Source organism: Marmota monax, unplaced genomic scaffold (assembly GCF_021218885.2).
Source record: "Marmota monax isolate L192 unplaced genomic scaffold, Marmota_monax_Labrador192_F-V1.1 WCK01_AAM20220418_F8-fsc00360, whole genome shotgun sequence".
In the NCBI taxonomy this organism is placed as follows: Eukaryota; Metazoa; Chordata; class Mammalia; order Rodentia; family Sciuridae; genus Marmota; species Marmota monax.
The window spans coordinates 573,139-593,087 of record NW_026694905.1 but is presented as its reverse complement, the minus strand read 5'-3'; the positions used below and the strand labels follow the sequence as shown (position 1 = coordinate 593,087).

The 19,949-nt window shown below is 42.2% G+C and overlaps 1 protein-coding gene and 1 long non-coding RNA gene across 4 annotated transcripts in view; one reads left to right on the top strand and one right to left on the bottom strand.

Moving 5' to 3' along the window:
* Spin1 (spindlin 1) overlaps nt 1-15,022 on the bottom strand; it is a 67,687-nt gene extending 52,665 nt beyond the window's left edge. The window contains exons 1-3 of one of the 3 annotated variants that reach the window (XM_046427012.2): nt 9,279-10,024; nt 8,844-8,897; nt 8,437-8,545 (exon numbers count right to left, since the gene is read on the bottom strand). The gene's annotated coding sequence lies outside the window, so the exon portion shown is untranslated. Of the gene's footprint in view, nt 1-8,436; nt 8,546-8,843; nt 8,898-9,278; nt 10,025-14,908 lie in introns of those variants that run through there. The other 2 variants (XM_046427011.2, XM_046427015.2) reach the window with 2 other exon arrangements.
* A 122-nt stretch (nt 15,023-15,144) lies between these two features.
* On the top strand, nt 15,145-18,013 carry LOC124080942 (uncharacterized). The gene is made up of 2 exons (XR_006847911.2): nt 15,145-15,443; nt 15,995-18,013. It is a non-coding gene; the product is annotated as an uncharacterized LOC124080942 (long non-coding RNA).
* The last annotated feature ends 1,936 nt before the right edge of the window (nt 18,014-19,949 follow it).

Genomic DNA, 19,949 nt, shown 5'->3' with positions numbered 1-19,949 from the left:
AACATTAGCTGCACTTATGAATCACTGTTAGAACGAAAACAATCTCATAAAAATTAAATCTTCAAAAATAGTCATTTACCAAAATGGAACAAAGTATTTAAAAACTCAATCTAAAGAATGGGTATAAGAAAATGATACTTCTTTAACAATGCTACCAGCATTCAAACAGAAGGGGAGGAGTGTGAGCACAGTGCACACCAAAGACACTGGAATCTAATGTCTTGGTTAATTTGGAGACTATATTCTGGGTTTTTTTGTTTGTTTGTTTGTTTGCAAACAGTTTATCAAATATTTTGTATAGTAATTATCAATTAATATCATCCCCAGCTATACTTCAAAAGTTTTCAGGAAGAAAAAATAGGCAGATCCAAAATGAAGGCAATACTGGGTCAATAAACACTTATAGAGAAGGAGAAAATGTGAGCACAGCATCAGCACAGAGACCTGCACCTGTAAGAAGAGCAGGCTCACGTAGGGCAGGGACACAAATGGGAAAGCCTCTCAACTTGCAAGCCCTCTTTTCCTATCCAGACTACTTAACAGTACTTTCTTACCACCCACAATTATCAATCTAGTTAGACAGAGTAAGGTCATTTCTCTGGTAAATAAAAATGACATGAAGAGATTGCACTGTTTTAAGCCCCAAAACAGAATGTTCTTTTATTAAGTCTCTCCTTTCCACTCTTTCCCTCACTCTACAACTGTACAAAATTTCCTTTATCCTTTAACAATCCTTCACTTGTGCTAACCAACTGAAATATGACACTGTCATTAAACAATGACTTTCATGTTGCCTATGATCTCATCCAACATCACTGGATTTTACTCCTGCATTATTTGTTGTACTTTATGTTTGTGATTATATCTCTTCTTCCCCTAACTCCCAAAGCCTCATCCCAAAGCTTTTCGGACTTGGCCTATTCACTGCATTTGAGAAAGGCAAAGACTTGGCCTCTGATACGTGAAGCACATAATATTGTTTCTGGGAAAAGGCTAAAATAAACCTCTTTTTTATGTGTTCTTAGTTTACTTAAAACTCACTAATTCTGGAGATCACACAGTTGGGCAATTGTTATTAGTCTCCCACTAGCTTTTTTGTAGGTAACAGCTCTTTGACTTGTGGGCTACTGTGGTAATGGCCGCCCAGGTTATTTTCCAGGGACCATAAAGCAGCCTACGCCAAAAACACTTGACTCCTCACCCAGGCCTGACAAGCGTTCTGTGAGAGACTGGACAAGATGAGAACACTTGGCATGGGCCTTCATGTTACACCTCTCTCCTTTGTTCCATTTTAACCTTTGGGTCAGATTTTATACTCAGCTCTTCGTGTAGACATGCTGATCATTTGAAAAGTATTTTATCCAAAACTATAATATACGGTTAACCTGACTGAGAAAGTTTGGTGGCCCATTTTCAGAATATAATATTTAGCCTTAACTGGGATAAGAGGTCCAATTATAGCCGGTCCCTTTGCCCACCCCAATTTTAAAATTAGCCAATCAAGTAGATTGGAACCCGGAACTCCTCCAATCAGAGCAAGCGTGTGTGCTGCATTAGGAATAAGAGCAGGAAGGAGGACTGCCCACCCACCCAAGCCCTTGCTAGCCAGGTTCTATAGCACACCCTTCTGGCAGAAGTAAAGTCTGCCTTGCCCACCACTTCCAATCTCGTGTTTGATTTCTTGCAGCACCTTGGTAGTTGTAACACTAACCTAAACTTGCCTTTCTTTCAAGGGTAAAGGCACCTGCCAGTCACCATGACTGGAAACACCAAAACCATGAACGGAGTAAAAAGAGGTGGCACCAGAGTTCCTCCAAAGATATCAAAATATACAGTCCACTCACTCATTATTCCTAGCCTATATCCATAACTCTTCAACCTGCTGGAATTGTTAAGAAGTTGATCTGCAAGCAAAGCTCCCACTTCTCCACGGGGGAGGGGGTTTTACTGGGGATTGAACCAAGGGATGCTTTACCACTGAGCCACATCCCCAGCCTTTTTCATTTTGAGACAGGGTCTCAATAAGTCGCTTAGAGCCTTAGTAAGTTGCCAAGGCTGGCCTGGAACTTGCGATCCTCCAGCCTCAGTCTCCTAAATCTCTGGGATTACCGGAGTACCAACAATTCTCCATTGTTTAGCCAACAAATAAAATGCCTTTCTCACCAAAGCTTATCTTTCAGACATTGGTTTTTCGTGAGATGAGCTTCCAAACTTGAGTTCAGTAACATTATGCAAAATTACATGCATCTTTAGTTTTTACGAAGAAATGTACAGTGGAACATGCCTGTAATTCCAGCAGCTCGGGAGGCTGAGACAGAAGGATCGCTCGTTCAAAGCCAGCCTCAGCAAAAGCGAGGCACCTGTCTCTAAAGAAAATACAAAATAGGGCTGGAGAGGTGGTTCACCAATACCTCAATCTCCAGTACCAAAAAAAGAAAAAAGAAATATAGTCGGAAGTTTGGAATTATTACAGGGTACACTATTACCAATTCATTTAGCAATGTTATCTTGAACCATCAGAGAAAATTCTGATACATTTATACTATAGTGTTATCAATGGCAGTAGTATTAATGAAAAATATTTAACCCCCTATGGATAAGAAATGGGCAAAAATAGGAATAGAGAATACACAAATGATGAACTAACTCCATTAATAGGTTGTGTATTTTCCCCACCCCACCTTCAAACACTCTAGTAAAGAAGGTTTTAAAAACAAAAAAGTTCTTTGAGGGGTCTGGCTTCCCCCCCTTCATTGTCAGTTTATAAATTAAGCCTGCAAATTTAACACCAAAACCTCTGCTTTGATGACTTTAGTAAAAAATTCTCTTAACTAGATCTAGTTTTTTGTTTTTTTTTTTTTTACTCAAATCAAGTAGGACCTCAGTATACTATCCCTTTATTTCAATTCTAGGAATACTATGATCAACCAGCCAATACCATACTCCAGATTGTTTGATTACTGCTTTGGCTCCTCTGTCCTCATCTCTGTTAATCGGGTGGGGCCGCTGGGCTCCTGTCACCACAGGTCCAGTTATCCCCATTGCATTTAAGGATCCCAGTTCAATGGCAATAGTTCCCACAGTCATTTCAGACTTTCAAAGAGTGACCACAGAGCTCAAGGACACTGGTGCTCTCCTCTCAAATTTATCTCTTACAGAAACAATCTAAGACATGAGCTCCAAATAAATCCTCCCATGCAAATCTCTCTAATTTTTGGATCCCTTCCTTCTACAGTATACCAAGGTAGTTCTGGCATCTCAACTTCATTTAGTACGGGTCACATTTTGGCTGTTTTCAGCCAACCAACAAAGTTACTCAGGCCCTTTTCTATCCTTCAAGTTAACACACTCAATCCAGAAACACTACTGTCAACTTACCAATACACTGATCCAGCTTTATGTTCCACAATTAAGATCTAGTCCCACAAATACTGTCCCAGGTTCCTATCTATATAGTGTCAAAACTATACAACGATTTGGAGTGTTACCTCACTACAGGTCTAGAACAAAGATAATGGTTGCTCACGTTCTCAGGAAAAGAAGCCAAATGCAGGCAGTTCAGGCACAGGGAGATGAAGTTCTTCCAGGAGGGGACTGAAAACGCTATTCCTACTAGCAAAGGTAGTACAACAGCTCTCAAGGTATCCAGCTTAATTGGATTTTGACCATTTCACTACCAAAACAACTTTCAGGATTCAATTCCTTGGGGCTGGGGATGTGGCTCAAGCAGTAGCGCGCTCGCCTGGCATGCATGCGCCCCGGGTTCGATCCTTAGCACCACATACAAAGATGTTGTGTCCTCTGAAAACTAAAAAATAAATATTAAAGTGATTCTATCTTTAAAAAAAAAGGATTCAATTCCTTAAAAATCAATATCGTCACCCATATATTAGGAATTTCATTTGCACCATCTTTTAGGGATGTCACTGAAACTTCCAGGTTCCTATGTGCAAATTGAGCTGAGAATTTACAATCCTGAGCTCATCCTTCTAATTTACGATGTTTTAATTTGGCTAAGCTGAACTACATTCCCCCGAATTTCCTTTCCCTTCTGTTTCTGTCCACAGTCTTGGGCAGAGAGCACAGGAGAAGCCATCCCATGGCTCTGCACACACTGCTGTGCTGAATTAACTAGCCTCTCCCCTGGGGTGCTCTGAGCATCTCTACCTCCTGGACAAAAGTGGCAGGTGGTTGGTTAGTTTTTGAGGTACTAGGGACTGAAACCAGGGGTGGTCTAACTATGAGTTATATCACCAGTCCTTTTTAAAATATTCTCAGAGAGGGTCTCACTAAATTGCCCTGGTTTGGCCTTGTAATCGCCCTGCCTCCACCTGTCAAGTTAGCTGGGATCACAGGCTGTGAACCATCATGCCTGGCCTGAATATTTATGTTCAGCTACCTGCCACGGGCCCTCCCTCCTCTTACACCTAAGTCAGTAACAAGGGAAACTGGCATTGCTTTCCCTGCACCATTATTGTGGCTTCGAGCTTGTTCTTTCTCTTCACTTCACATTGATCCTTCTTTCCCAAATGTCTGTCTATTCTTCTAACTTCAAAATCAAACATGACTACAACAGCCTTATGGAAACTACTCCCAGAGTTACTACATTGGGTAAACTTGAATTACAAATCCCTCAAATAATACACACACACATTTTTTCTTTATTCATCCTAGTGGTTCTACTTTCTGACTGAATCCTGTGATTCTGGGGGCAGGGGCAGGGAACACAAAGCTGGGGGTGTAATCCAGTAGTAGAGCACTTGTCTAGGAGTGTGCAAGGACCCGGATTTGATCCCCAGCACCCCCCAAAATTACAATTAATGTTTACTTAATAACCACTATATGATAGATACCTGTATAGTAGGCCAGACTTTTAACTTACACAGCCTCAAACTCCTATCCTAGCTACTACAAAGGGTAGTTTGAGCACTTGCAATCCAGACACTGAACTAAGTACTAGAAAAGTAATTAGAGGCAAAACCAAGTCTCTGCTTTTATGGAGTTGAACATTTTGAGACACTAAAATTAATTTATTTCATAAACCAATGCAGTACTAATTTTGAAAAGCACAGGAGGACTTCAACTTCAAGGAAGGCAAGGGGGGAAAAAAAAGAATTTCAGGAAACTGATAGTTGTTGTAGCAGGTGATAGACTAAATGGAGACTCTTCTCTCTACTTCTATTCACACAAAAAGAAATTCCATGAAAAAGTGATGTTTGAGCCAAACTCTTTAAGAAAGACTTCCTAGGAATAATTTTTCAAAGCAAAGAACAGCATTCCAGGCAGAGAAAAAGAACAAGTGCCAAGATGCCTGGAGAAGAAAAGAATGGTGGGCAAAGAAGACGAAAGGCCTCATACAGCTGGAACAAAGAATGCAAAGGAAATGCTGGACAGGATGGGGATGCAACCAAAGGGAGTTACACACAGCAGTCCCCCTTTATCCATGATTATACTTCCCACAGATTTGGCTACCCACAGGAAACCATGGTTTGAAAATACTAAGTGGAAAATTCCAGAAATAAACAATTCATAAGTTTTAAACTACATACTGTTCTGAGTGTGATGAAATCTTGTGCCATCCTGCTGTCTTGCCCAAGACATGATTATTCCTTTGTATAACATATCCATGTTGTATATTACTGCCCGTTAATCACTTATTAGCCACTGGATGCACTTATCGAGATGCACTGTTCCAGTGCTTGTGTTCAAATAACTCTTACTTAATAATGGATACAAAATGAAAAAAAAAAAAAAACAGTAATGGAGGCAATTCAGATATGCAAAAGACATAAACTGCATCCTCTAGTGAAAGTTCTAGACTTAAGAAGAAAAAACTGTATGTTAAAGTGGCCAAGATCTAGATCAAAAATGAATTATCAGTAAAATTGTAAAGAAGGGGTAAAAATTCATTCTAGTTTTGCTGTTGAACCTCAACCTACAAGTTAACAGCCATGATGCAATAAGATGGGAAAGGTATTAAACTTGTGGGTGGAAGACAAACAGAAAATGTATCCTGACTGATGGCAACTTATGCCAGAAAGCATTGAGCCTATACAAAGACTTTAGTCAACACATTCCCTGAAATGAGTGACACTAAGCCATTTACCCCAATAAGGAATGATTATGCACTCTAATTTATTAAGAGTTATCACAGGTTTGTACAGTAGGAAAAAATATTATACACCACATTACATATTATAATATGGCCTATGTGCAGTTTCAGGAATCCACTGGCGGTCTTAGAACATACCCTCCAGATATAAGGGGGCTACCTCTTATACCACTGAGGCCACATTATAAATTTCTGTCCTCAAAACAATGAGAAGCCATTGAGAGTTTTAAATAAAGCCATTGACATGATCAGATTGACTTTCTTAAAATGTAATTTTTTGACAGTAACAAAATTACACATGTATTTACTTTTTACTCAACAACTTCATTATCTTAAAGCTAGTTATACCAACACAAATACAAAACAACACATGCAGGCAGGGGACACACTTCTGACATGGAATGCCTGCCTAGCATGCACAAAGGCCTTGGGTTCAATCTCCAGCACCACAAAAAATAACATGCACAAGGTTAATTCATTGCAGCAACTATTTATAACAGCAACAGAACATAGGCAACCCAAATGTTCATCATTAGTAAATGAGTGGTAAGCACAAAAAGTGGCAGCAGAACTTCTAAACAATGATATCCAGAGCTGGGCGTGATGGCAGGCAGACGCCTATAAATACTAGGGAGACCAAGGCAGGAGGATGGCAAGTTTAAAGTCAGCCTCAGCAAAAATCAAGGCCCCAAACAACTCAGTGAGACCCTGTCTATAAATAAAATACAAAATAGGGCTGGGGATGTGCATGCCCCTGAGGTTCAACTTCAGGTACCAAAAAAAAGATCTCCAGAATACAGTCATTCCTACACACACACAGGGAATTGGTTCCAACACTCACCCTCGCAATACCAAAATCCTCAGAAGTTCAGTTCCCTTATATAAAATGAGTTTTACTTGCATATAACCTGAGCAAATGGTCCCCTATAATTTAAATCACCTCACTTACAATACCTAATACAATGTAAATGATATGTAAATATCTGTTGCAGTGAGTTGTTCATGGAATGACAAGAAAAAATCTGTACTTGCTGAGTCCAGATGCACTTTTTTTTGAAGGTTGAATCACTAGATGCACGACTCATGGATACACAGAGCCAACTGTATTAAAAATTACACTATGTGTTATCTATGGCATAAGAAAGCGAAATAAAAATATGTATTGCTTTTATTTGGAAAACTGAAATCCTGGTGGAGCAGGAACTAATGTAACTGCGGCAGGAGGCGTCTGATGAAGGGACAGAATGAACTTCTTAGAACAGTTCTGATTTCCAAACACACAAATGTCCATGTAAATATTTTACACAGTGAAAAAATACAATACAAAATTAAAGCAATTGTTAAAAGTTAAGGGCTTCAGGCAAATAAACCAAATTAATTATCAAACTGATCAAACAATGTTAGAGTCTGTAAACAAGTCAGGATGGCACCTAGCAAAATGCCAGAGGGAGTGGTTTATGAAATAATGCCAGCGAGCCATTAAGTGTGGAGATTTCTTATTGGTTCAGTGCTGTATCGAGTTTATGTTAATTAGATAAGCTGTGTGAAATGTATAAATACCTCTGTTGTCCTACAATAAATGGCTCCCGGCTCCCACTCCTTCTGCATCAAGGTACACAAGTTGTTCGTCACCCCCCGGTTATTTTGCTGCAGCCGGACTGCGGCAAAACAACCTAAAATAAAATATTTTCAAATAGCTATAATTCAGAATACAATTGTACATCCTAATATGATGTGTTATGTTTTAGAACAAAAAGAACTGTAACTAGCCATGTACATGCCTACAATCCCAGCTACTTCAAGAGGCTGAGGTAGGAGGATCTCAAGTTTGAAGCAGAGGCCAGCCTGCGCAACTTAGAGAGACTGACTCAAAAATAAAAAGAGCGGGGGATATAATCTTAGTGGTAGAGTGCTTGCCTAGCATGCTCTAGGCCCTCGGTTCAATCTCCAACACTACAAAAATAAAAAATTAAAAACAAGAACAAAAAGAACTGCAACCAAACTTACACCTACAGTTGCTTCAGTGGTCATTAGTGTTATTTTCAAACTTCAATGTCCACAAAGAATAATGAAATTATATTGACATTACAAAAATGCAAATTTTCAGTGTTGGAGCAAAAAGACTTAAAGTTAAAAACCCTATGACAGTAAATCTGTACTAAAATCAAAATGAATACTTCCCAAGTCTGTCCAATGAAAGCAGAGACATTCTAGCAGCAATAAGGACACACAGAGCCCGCCCTCTGGTATCTAAATTACACCCTCCAATGAGAAGAGCTGAAACAGATAATATATAAATTTGACAGGAAAAGAACAATGTTTACCTCAGACATCTTGAGTCAGAAAGCAAGAAAAACTTCAAAGACTCATGTATCATGTCAAAGAAACGGGAAGTAGCTTGAAAGGACCTGGACACACTGTAGTCTTGACAAGCTGAGGAAAAAGAACGACTATTTAATTAAAATATACTGGCTACCTAAAAAGCCATGTATCTACAATGATCATCAAGAGAAAAAAAAGCAATTCAATGCCAGCCATGGTGGCACATGCCTCCCTCTAGCTACACTAGAGGGTGAAGCAAGAGAATGACAAGTCTGAATCCAGACTCAACACCTTAGCACGATTCTATCTCAAAAAATAAAAAGGACTGGGGATGTAGCTCAGTGGCAAATGAAGCACACCTGGGTTCAATTCCCAGCACCACACACACACAAAAAAAAAAAAATCAAACCTTCCGGCCAAAAGAATCTTGTAAGCAGGAAAAAGCATTCTTTCTTCTCATCACCTGTATCAAGACCCAAATACAGTTACTAACAGTAATTCAGATATGTATGATTAGTAACATCATTTGCACACAGGACCAAACATTAAACATAAATCATAAGGGTATAACTATGGGAAACCAGAACAATTTAATCTATATTTTTTTAAAAGTTCTGCCTTTTTAAAAAGAACTATTATAGTCTAAAAACATAAACAGTATCTTTCGAAATACCTTACTAGTCTCTTCATTTACTCTAACATTCAGATACTATCCATGTTTACTGGATCACACGTTTAATCTAACACTAAACCAACTCCCCCCTTTACCTCAAATGACTTCATCTGCTTCTCTAACAGACTACCCTACAGATTAGAGGTCCTCACTGGCAGTTGTCCAACCCACCTTCCTCAGTGCTCTGAAACAGAGGTCCAATCCTGGCCTAGGAGCCTTCAACGGGTCTCCTCCAGACGAAAAAATAAACTCCAACCGCATTCATGTGATTGTGGAATTTAAAATGTGACCCCAAATTCATCCCTTAAACAACCAGCCATGTGAAACTCCAAGTGGTGTTAACAATTGTAACATCATCATCATCATCAACGCCCACTGTATATTTCACTGCAGTTAAGGTTAGTTACATCTGATGAGGCAAGTCTCATTCCACAAGAGTGATAACACACAGAAAGGAGTAAAAGATAACTGGCAGGGGCCAGGTGTGGTGGTGCACACCTATAATCGCTTGTAATCCCAGCAGCTCGAGAGGCTGAGGCAGGAGAATTGCAAGTTCAAAGCCAGCTTTAGCAAAGATGAGGCACTAAGCAACTCGGTGAGACACTGTCTCTAAATAAAATACAAATTAGGCCTGGGGATGTGGCTCAGTGGTCAAGTGCCCCTGAGTTCAATCCCCAGTACCTCCCCCGGACCAAAAAAAAAAAAAGATAATTGGCAGAGACAGGGGCCAAAAACTATCTTAGAGACGCAAATCCTGCATAGTCCTTGACTCCTTCCTCATGCAGGCCTCTGCTCCACCATCCCTTCTGCATGTCTGTTTATGTCTAAAGTCATACAGAACCTGTAAAAAGAAGACACCAAGTGAAGATTTAACTTAAAAATTGAAAAGCAAACTTAAAACTTTTAAAATAAAAAAAAATACTAATAAGTACCTCAAAGTTGGGTCAATTTTATTTTTGGGGGGGTCTGGGGAATTGAACTCAGGGCCTCACACATGCTAGGTAAGCACTCTACCACTGGGCCACATACCCAGCCCTCAAAATTGGAAAGAGGAAAGAAATCAATGGTTTACTAGAGCCAGTTATTATATTTCAGGAACTATACTGAGAACTCTAATGAATCCCTTTCATTTAATTCTCATCATAGTCTTATAGGACAGGTTTCATCTCAGTTTACAGCTAAGAAACTGAATTTTAAAAAGGTCATGTGATGAATCAGCTGTGTGGCTCTGGGCCAATAAACAGTGGGGCTGATTCCAACCCAGAGGGTCCTGATTTGATCACCAACTCCAGAGCCTCTATGTTCTCTTCATGATACCACATCTTCCAAACTCTACCAGATAACTGAGCAAAAATCTCTTCCTCCAATTTCTCAGTCAGGAAAAGAGAAAGAAACACATTTAATTAAATATCTAATAAAACAAGTATTTAATATATTTATATACTCCTCAGCAAATTGAGGTCCCTAACAGTTATACCAAAAGAAAAGCTTGCAGGCATTATTTTTAACTTCTAAATAATCCACAACTACTCCAAAAATAGTATTCTTTTCATGTATTTATAACACACTTTTGAAAAGATACTAAACAACTAACAGCTTAAAGAGAGCCTATAGAATAAGAGAAAGTCTTTGGCAGCTACTCTTCAGAGGATTAATATCCAGAATATAAAAAACTCAAAAAGCTCAACACCAAAAAACTAATAACCTATTCAATAAATGGGCAAATGAACTGAACAGACACCTCAACAATACAAATGACCAACACTTACTTGAAAAAAATATTCAAAACCTTTAGTTAAATCAGGGAAATGCAAATCAAAGCTACACTGAGCCAGTAGGTGGTGCAAGCCTGTAATCCCAGCAACTGGGGAAGCTAAAACAGGAGGACCACAAATGCAGGACCAGCTTCCGCAATTTAGGAAGGCCCTGTTTCAAAATTTAAAAAGGACTGAGGAGGGCTGGGTTTGTGGTTCAGTATGAGACGCTGGGTTTGATTCTCAGCACCACATAAGTGGTAGAGTACTCCAGGGGTCAGGAGACACAACACCAGACCTACCCTGAGATTCCATGTAACTCCAGCCAGAATGCAACCATCAGGAATACAAATAACTATAAATGAGTGGGGGGAGGGGTTCTTAATGTAAATTAGTACAGCCACTTTGGAAATCAGTGCAGAGGTTCCTCAAATAAAAATAGAGCTACCATATGAACCAAACGTACCACTCCTCAGTATTTATCCATTTAATCAGCATACTTTAGTGACAATAGTGTATCCATGTTCATCACAACACAAATCAGAATTTCCTAGGTGTCCTTCATCAAATGACTGGACAAAGAAAATGTGGTACAAATATATAATGGGATTTTCTATTCAACCAAAAAAAGAGAAAAAATCCTGTCATTTACAACAATGCGGATTAACCTAGAGAACATCACATTAAGTGAAATAAGCCAGACTCAAAGACAAGTATCGAATGTTTTCTGTGATTTGTGGAAGCTACAGGGGAAAAAAAGACATCATCATGAAAGCAGAAGGTAAACTATTAGGGTAGAGGAAAAGGATCAGAGGGAGGGAGGACCCGAGGGTAAAGGGAGTTAGTGAGGAGTAAAACTCTTCATACATTATGTTACATGCATGTACAAACATGCCACCATGAAACCCACTGTTCTGTACTACCATGGACCAGTAAGACACTTAAAAAAAAAAAAGACACTAACAATTAGGAAGTAAGTTGTAACAGCGTGTGCAATCAGGTTAGCTACTAAAAAGTAAAAACACTGTAATTAAACTGCCTCCAGCGGAAGACCATAACTCTACTGATGGATGGTGCACACCTGTAATCCCGGAGCAGCTCAGGAGGCTGAGGTAGAAGAAGCGCCAGTTCAAAGCCAGCCTCAGCAATTTATTTAGCAAGACCCTAAGCAACCTAGTAACCGTCCTACCTTAAAGGGGAAGGGGGGAGCTGGGGATGTAGCTCTGTGGGAAAGTACCTTTGGGTTCAATTCCTGAAAAAAAAAAAAAAAACCTATAACTTTCCTTCAATGTAAGGGCCACATTGCCACATTTACGAAACTACCCACAAGATTGAGAGGTAAGCACAAACCTCATCATTAAAGCCTCAAGTTCACAAGAAAGGGATGGGGAACCACTATCTAGCTACAGTGTAATGACACTGTTGGATAAAAACTACCAGAGGCCATTGTTTTTGAGTAGGCTTCTGCCTCTAGGCCACAACAGACCAGCATAAAATGGAGCCATTCATATTAAGGTTAACCAAACTGAAACTAAGTTATTATCTGACTTTCATAGAAATCGCCTGAGCTAAATTTCCCAAACCAGCTAGTTTTAAACCCAATGACAATGAATTCCCCTCTGCTTTAAACCTGACAAAAACGTAACCTGAAGAAACCTAGTGGTAACCCATCAGTTATTTCTCTGTTGTTTTCTCCCTGTACTGGCCTTATAAGGAAAGTAACTTTGCCGCAACCAGACCAATCCACTCTCCCTTCTTTCTACTTTGGGCAGCCCTAGTCTGCCTATAAACCCAGTGCAGTGTGGCTGTAGTCCCAGTATCACTATGAGTTCAAGACCAGCCAGGGCCACATAGTGAGAAACAGACCCAGGAAAATAAAACCAGCTTCTTCTGCTCATTTTATTGGAAAACATTCTCTTCTACAGAATGAACTGTTGCCAGATTCTAGAATCACAAAGCCAATTAAGATCTTTAAACTATCGTAAATTAGTTCTTCGATAATAACTATGACCCCAATTTCACCATGGCTATTCCAGGGAACATCCGTTTACTGAATTTCATGGGTATTCACAGATGTCCCACTGGGAACAAAGGGTTCTGGGCCTACTATGGAAAACACTATGGCAGTATTTGAGAGCCTCCAACGTGGTAAAATGAATTGTGATGCTCAAGAGAAAAGTATAGACCAGTGTTTCTCAAACCAAACTGTTCAAGGAACCTTCTTTTTTCTATTGCACCTGGGAGAACTAGCTTCACAAAGAATGCCACCTTAAGCCGCAATGATTCCAAAATTATTATCAATAATATATTATACTGCTATTTTGTTCTGAATTGGCAATTAAGGTATATCAAAAAAAGGACAATCCAGCTTTCCCATTATCTGCACAACCAGAGATTCAAGGAATCTAACAGAAAATATCTGGGGAAAAAAACAGTGTCTGTACTAAACCTGTACATGCTTTCCCTTCTTATCCTTATTGCCTAAATAAAACTATTTACATAGCATTTGCCCTGTATTAGTTTTTATAGGTAATCTAGAGGTTACTTAAAATATATGGAAAAATTGCAATGTGTGTAAACTATACGTAAATATTAGACTTATGTAAGAAAGTTAAGCATCAGATTTTGATATCTGAGGGAATCATTGAAAACAGGTTTTTTTTAATTAGCATAAGGAGATAAATTGAACGTATCCACTGACCCTTTTGCATGATCCATTTCAAAATCATTTTTAGTGGTAACTACCACTTAAAAGATTAAAACTAAATGTCACTTTCTCATAAGAAACTAAAACCCACTACCCACAATTTGGACATAAACATATTGTGCAATCTTAATATGTAATTATCAAATCTGATAATGAACGTTCTGCAAATTACTAGTTACAATTTTAAGTAAAGCTGAAGTGGGGGAGAAAAGCTGACACAAGCCTCCTCGTCTCACTTAACCTTTCCAAAATTTCACAACCTCTAAGGGTGTTCACGAGTGCACAAGATGTACAGGTATAAACCCCCAAGTTTAACAGTCACCGCCTAACAAAAGCTATGCTGAAAGCAATTACTGTACTCTCCATCAATCCTTTCAGACTGCATAGAGTTCCTTCCAGAAAATTCGAACATAACAAAGTTACTGAGGTTTTCGCATTTCGGTGTGGATCTCGTCGTAGCACCAGTCGCATTACGTAGTGGAACCTGGTAGCCACTTAAACGTTACCTGGTTTGGCGTTTTCATGTACACGCTAAATAGCCAACGAGCCCTTTTACCGCGGGCAGAAACACTTCAACATGGATGGAACCTCCCCCCCAACCGGAACCGATTCACAAATTATAAGAAGCAAATCAACAGAAAAACAATTGCGTAAACAAACTTCGAGATGCGCATGAAACGCCGCTGACCGAGGCCACTGCTCACACGAACCCCCGATGCAGAGAACGCACCCTCCGCGCTGCGCAGTCCCGGCCCCGCACAGCCATCCGGGCGCATTCCTGCGCGCACACCCAAGGTCACGCAGAATGGGGTACCGCGCCCCCCGCCGACACGCACCGGGCGGGGGTGTCTCCGGAGCACGCCGCCCCCGGAAGGCGCCGCAGTGGCCCGCCGCGACCCCCGGCCTCGAGGGGCGGCCGGGGCGGGTCCGCGAGCCGGGAGCCCGCCGCCCTCGGGGGTCTCGCCACGCCCCTCCCCCAGCCAGCCGGGGTTATGCAACGCTCCCCCGCCCGCGCTGCCGCAGGCGGCCGCCCCCGCCCCCCGCCCAGCTCCGAACAAAGCGCGCGCGAAGGGGCCGGGGGCCGGGCCGGGCTGGGGGCAGCCGCCATGTTGGCGGGGGCGACAGGGACGGGTGGGGGCAACGAACAAAGGAGCGCGCGTCCGCCCCAGGCCCAGCCCGCCGCGCCCGGGCCCGCCGCGCCCGGCCAGCAGGGGGCGCTGAGGGGCACCGCCCGCGGACAATGCGCCCCGGGCCCGCGGGCCGCACTCACCTGAGTCCCGGCCACTGCTGCGTCGGCTGCCCGCTCCCCTCACAGCCCACGCCTGTCCCGCACTCCTCACCTGCCGGCCACCGAGGCCGCCGTCCGCAGGCCCCGCGGGTCCGCCGTGGCTTGCTCGCGCTCCCGCCGGCCCAGCCCGAGCCAGACGGCGCCTCCCCGCCCCCGCTCCTCGCCGCGGCCGCCGCCCGCCCCCCGGCCACCACGGCGCACGCGCACTGCGGCCGCCGAACTGCGACGGCCGCGCCGCCCCGGCGCCCGCGCCGTCGGCCGCACTACGCAGGCGCGGAGTGGGGCCGGGCCCGAGCGAGGGGCGGGGCCTAACGGAGCTCACCTGGAAGGTGGGGCGCCGGCTGGCCGACCAGGTGCGCGCGGGAAAACGGAGGCGGTCAGAAAACAGACCCTTGGAGCCCGCGAGGGCGCGGCTTCTTCCGGAAAGCAGGCAGTGGGAGAAGCCTTCGTTTTCGCGCAGTGGGAGGGCTTTCAGTGACCGGCCCGCTGGGTCCTGGGACGTCAGCAGCCAGTCGTTCGGAGGCTTGCACGCAGCAAAGATGGATGCAGCTGGAAAGGGTCGTGTGTCGCGGCCGCGCGCCGTACAGGTGAGCGCTGAACAAAGCTGTGCACCGCAGCTCAGCTCCGACGTCTCGCTTCAGGGCCGAGGAATGCAAGGCCTTTAAAAGAAGGAATTGGCCTCCCGTGACTCCCCCGAAGACAGCCTTTCTCCACCACCGCACTGCGGAGAGGCCGTCCCGGCGGCGGAGCGACTCACCGCGCCGCCGCCGCCGCGCAGAAAGCCTGGCCCAGGGAACTCGGCTCAGCAGAATCCCCAGAGCCTTACCTACCGAGCCTGACCCCGGTTGGGTAGGGACGGAATGTGACTTCTACAAGGCCCGAAATGTCCCGTTTCTAGTCCCCATTCCAGAACTCACCCAACTGTCCTCGCAAGGTTAGGAACTGAAAATTCCCAAGATCGCACAGGAACCCCTTTGACTTCAGTTTCAGTTAAGATGCCTTTTGAGCATTTTCTTGGTTGGATGCAGGAGGAAGGAGGGAGGAAGCATCAGAGGGTTTGTATTCTTGCAAAGCGGAATGCAGGACTTGGAGTCTGAATCCAGTCTGGCGTTCTTCTCTCCCTTCTTCCCTCCCCTAGCCTGGTGTCCAGAAGCCAGTGACCGACTTGGTTCCGACTTGGTTCCTCGAGTGCGACAACTCAGCCGCATCATAATAAACCGCCTCCCAAATTGTTGTCAGCTCAAATTACAGGACATGTTATTGGAAAGCACTTTGTACACTGTAAACTGCAGCACAATTGTCAGTTAGCAATGCTCTTTGGGATTTTGCTGGCACCTTTTTTTTTCCAAAAAAAGATTGATATGTGCCTGCTCAAATAAATTAAAGTGCTGGTCTCGGATGACATACTTGGCAGGTACACGATGTTCACAGGCCAACTGGAGGGCTTATTTCAATACAGAGATATAACCAGTTGGTGAGTATTGAGAAATGATTAGCTTTCCTTTGTGTATTTGATATTTCATAGCAGAGCATGACAAGAACCAAAAAGGATAGATGTTGTTGGCAAAACCCCTGGGTTTTCCACCACAGTACATCGACATTTGGAGCTGGATGATTCCTTTTTGAGGATTGTCCTATGCATTGTAGGACATTTGGCAGCATTCTTGGTCTCTCTTCACTAGATGCAAATAGCAGATGCTTCCCCACCCCTAACAAAACTATCTCCAGATTCAAATGTATTGCCCAATTTTCTTTCCTCACTCCCAAACACTGCTTTAACTTTTGTCTGTTGTGACGGTAACATTGGGAGCCTTCAAGATTGCATAGGCCAGAGACATCAGAAAGGGCCACACTCCAGAGCTCTGAATGTCCCTATTGGGTTGTTTTGTTTTTCTCCACACTGGGAAATGAACCCAAGGGTACTTTACAGCTGGGCTACTTCCCCACCTTTCTTTTCTTTTTCTTTCTTTTTTTTTTAATATGAATGGAACACTTGACCACTAAGCTAAATTCCCAACCCTATTTTCTTACTTTCACATACAGCCTCACTAATTTGGCCTCCAACTTCCTATCCTGCTTCTGCTTCAGCCTTCTAAGTCCCTAGGATTACAGACATGGGTCATAATCTCCAGCTTCACACTGGGTTCTGATATCACATATATACCTGCCAAAAGGGGTTTTAAATAAATCTAATCAAAATGGGTGGTAAACATCAGACAAATCCAAACTGAGGAACACTAAAACAATTACAATGAGCTTCTCAAAAAATCTTGTACAATGAGTAAAATAGTCAGGATAATGAATGGGCCCCATTCAAACACACCTGGAGGCTAGACATATTAATGAGCACCATCAAGGCCTATTTCAAATGTAAAGGACCTTGAGACTCACCAGTGGGAACACCTTCAGCCAATTCCTTTGCCCTGGAGCCGGAAAACAGAAGGTGAGTGTGAACCCAGAGGGAAGAAAGAGGTTGGAAGTGAAAGTGAAAGATAGCCTGGATGCCTTTCTCAATACCTATTTTACATTGCTTTTGCTCCATGCTCAGCCCAGAACCACGTATAAACTCCTAAACAACCAAAATGGTTTTTCTGCTATCAGGCCCCCTCCCACATGGCGGGAGTTCTATATCTTCTTGCTTAAATAAATCCTGTACCATTTACTCTTCCCTTCTGATTGTCCATGGATTTTAGTCTTCAACCCAGAGGAAAGCGGGGAATCAAATCATCTCAAAATTCCAGTTTCATTACCAGAAAAAAAATACAAAAAGCTGGGGAATTAATCCAGGAAAAGGAGACCACAACTAGTTAGTTGACCTTTGATCTAGCTCTGGGTTGGGGGTGGGGGTGCTAAGAGATTTGAAAGATAATAGGGGAACTTTGTATATACTGGAGAATATTACCAAATCATTCAGTTTTGCTATGACTTTTAAAAATATCGGTATTTTTAAGAGGTGCTTCTAAATCAGAATCCTGATGACTACAATTTGCTTTCAAATGTCTCAGAAATATTGTCTTTCATATGGAAAAAAAAGCAAATGTAGCAAAATATTAACAATTGATGAATCTAGGTAATGGATATGTGAATGTTCATTGTGTAATCTTCAGTTTTTCTAGAGAACTGAAACTTTTCAGAATAAAAAGTTGGATAAACAGAAGAGTGGTTTTTGAATGTCTACAATACTAAACCACATTGATTCAACTCCCCAGGCAGCCCCTGCTCTCCTCCAACTTGCTAATCAAGTACTTCCAGAAACTCAAATGTATAGATCATTTCTTTACAGATAACCACACTCCACTTTGGAGATTGAGTCAGAGGGACTACATATATTTTTCTTCCCAAAGTAAAATGATTAAATACAAATTAACTGACAGTCTTGGCCTTTATTTTTTAACTTGGGGTTCTTGGACTCCTCTCTAGTGGCACCCCACCTCCACCAAGGAGTCTTAATTAAGCTTCTCCAGAGACCCTCACCATAATTGTTCTTATTAACAGAATATCAGCAAAAATTTCTGCAAAATAAAACTCAGTGTGGTTAGGACTTACTATTTTTTGTGAGGACTAATTTGCTCTGTCTTGTAGTCTGGCCACAGATGTGATTTTTTTTTTTCTACTTTTGTGGTAAAACTTGTAAAACCTCTGACTAATCTGAAAAATGGGATTAAAAGCACTTTTTGTGAACTCAAAATATATTTTATATATATATATATATATATATATATATATATATATATATATATATATATACTTTTATGTAGACTCCTGCAAAAATGTAAACCTCCAAGTCATGTATACCCCCACCCCATGACTGGGTATAAAGTTCCAAGAATTTCCAGACTTGGGGTCCATAGAAATCTTTAGGTGCAAACCTCACTCTGGATGGCAGCATCCAATAAACCTGCTTCCTGCTAATTCCTCAGGTGTCCAGGCTCGTGTGTCCTACATCACTACTAGCAGGGAAGGATCCCCTTCCCTCAAGAAACCCTTGTAATGTGGGGAGGGGAAGGAGGAAGAATCAAAGGGTGGCAGGGTGGAGGGGTGATAGACCTAAAGTGGACCATAGTATATTGTTAACCAAGTATTTCCAAGTAACATTTTCACCCCACTGGCATTGACATAATTGTAAACCTACCCTCAAGGTCCTTATCAATTATTTTTTATAGAACACTTCAACACAATAGAAAGTATTCAGTATGGGTCTAGTGTATACCAAAGCACTTGATTCATTTTTTGCACTGGCTTAACCTATGGGTGGGTACTATGGTGTGTCCTATGAAGATTTATGTGTTGGAAGCTTGGTCCTCAGTATGTGATATGAGTACCAGAAATATAGGATTTTTGACTGTTGATAGTGTGTGTTGGATAAAAGGCTATAAGCAACATATATGCCTATGATGTAATGTTAACTGCAAAACTTAGATAAACTGCAGAACTTAGATAGACTTAAGTTAGTGATATAAGAGTCTACACCCCAGCATACACCCCAGGCCTCACCCAGTTAAATGCGATGAGCATTTATAAAATAGATTTGATTGAATCTACCTGCATCTCAGACCAAGTCAATAACTAACCACTCCTGATAGTATGGTGATGGTAAGAAACGGGAGGAGCTTTAAGAGGTTAGGCCTAGACTGAAGTCATTAGGTCATTAGAAGCACTACCTGGAAGGGATTTAGAGGGGAAGGGTTCTCATAGGACCCTGGTGAGTTCTCAAGAGATGTGGTTATAAAAGGGGAAAAAAGCCAGACTGCTGGGAGCGGTGGTGCACACCTATAATCCCAATGCCTTGGGAGGCTGAGGCCGGAGGATTGAGAGTTCAAAGCCAGCCTTAACAACTTGGCAAAGCCCTAAGCAACTCAGGGAGACCCTGTCTCTAAAGAAAATATGAAAAGGGGTTGTGCTTCAGTGGTTAAGCGCCCCTGGGTCCAATCCCTGGTACCAAAAAATAAAAAAAAAATTTTTTAAAAAAAGCAAAAAGCAAGACTGGCCTCTGTCTCCCTGTGTGATTTCTCCCTCTCTCATGTGCAGACTATGATGCCATCTGCCATGATGTGACTCAGTTGGGGATTTGCACTAACCCATTTGGACTGTCA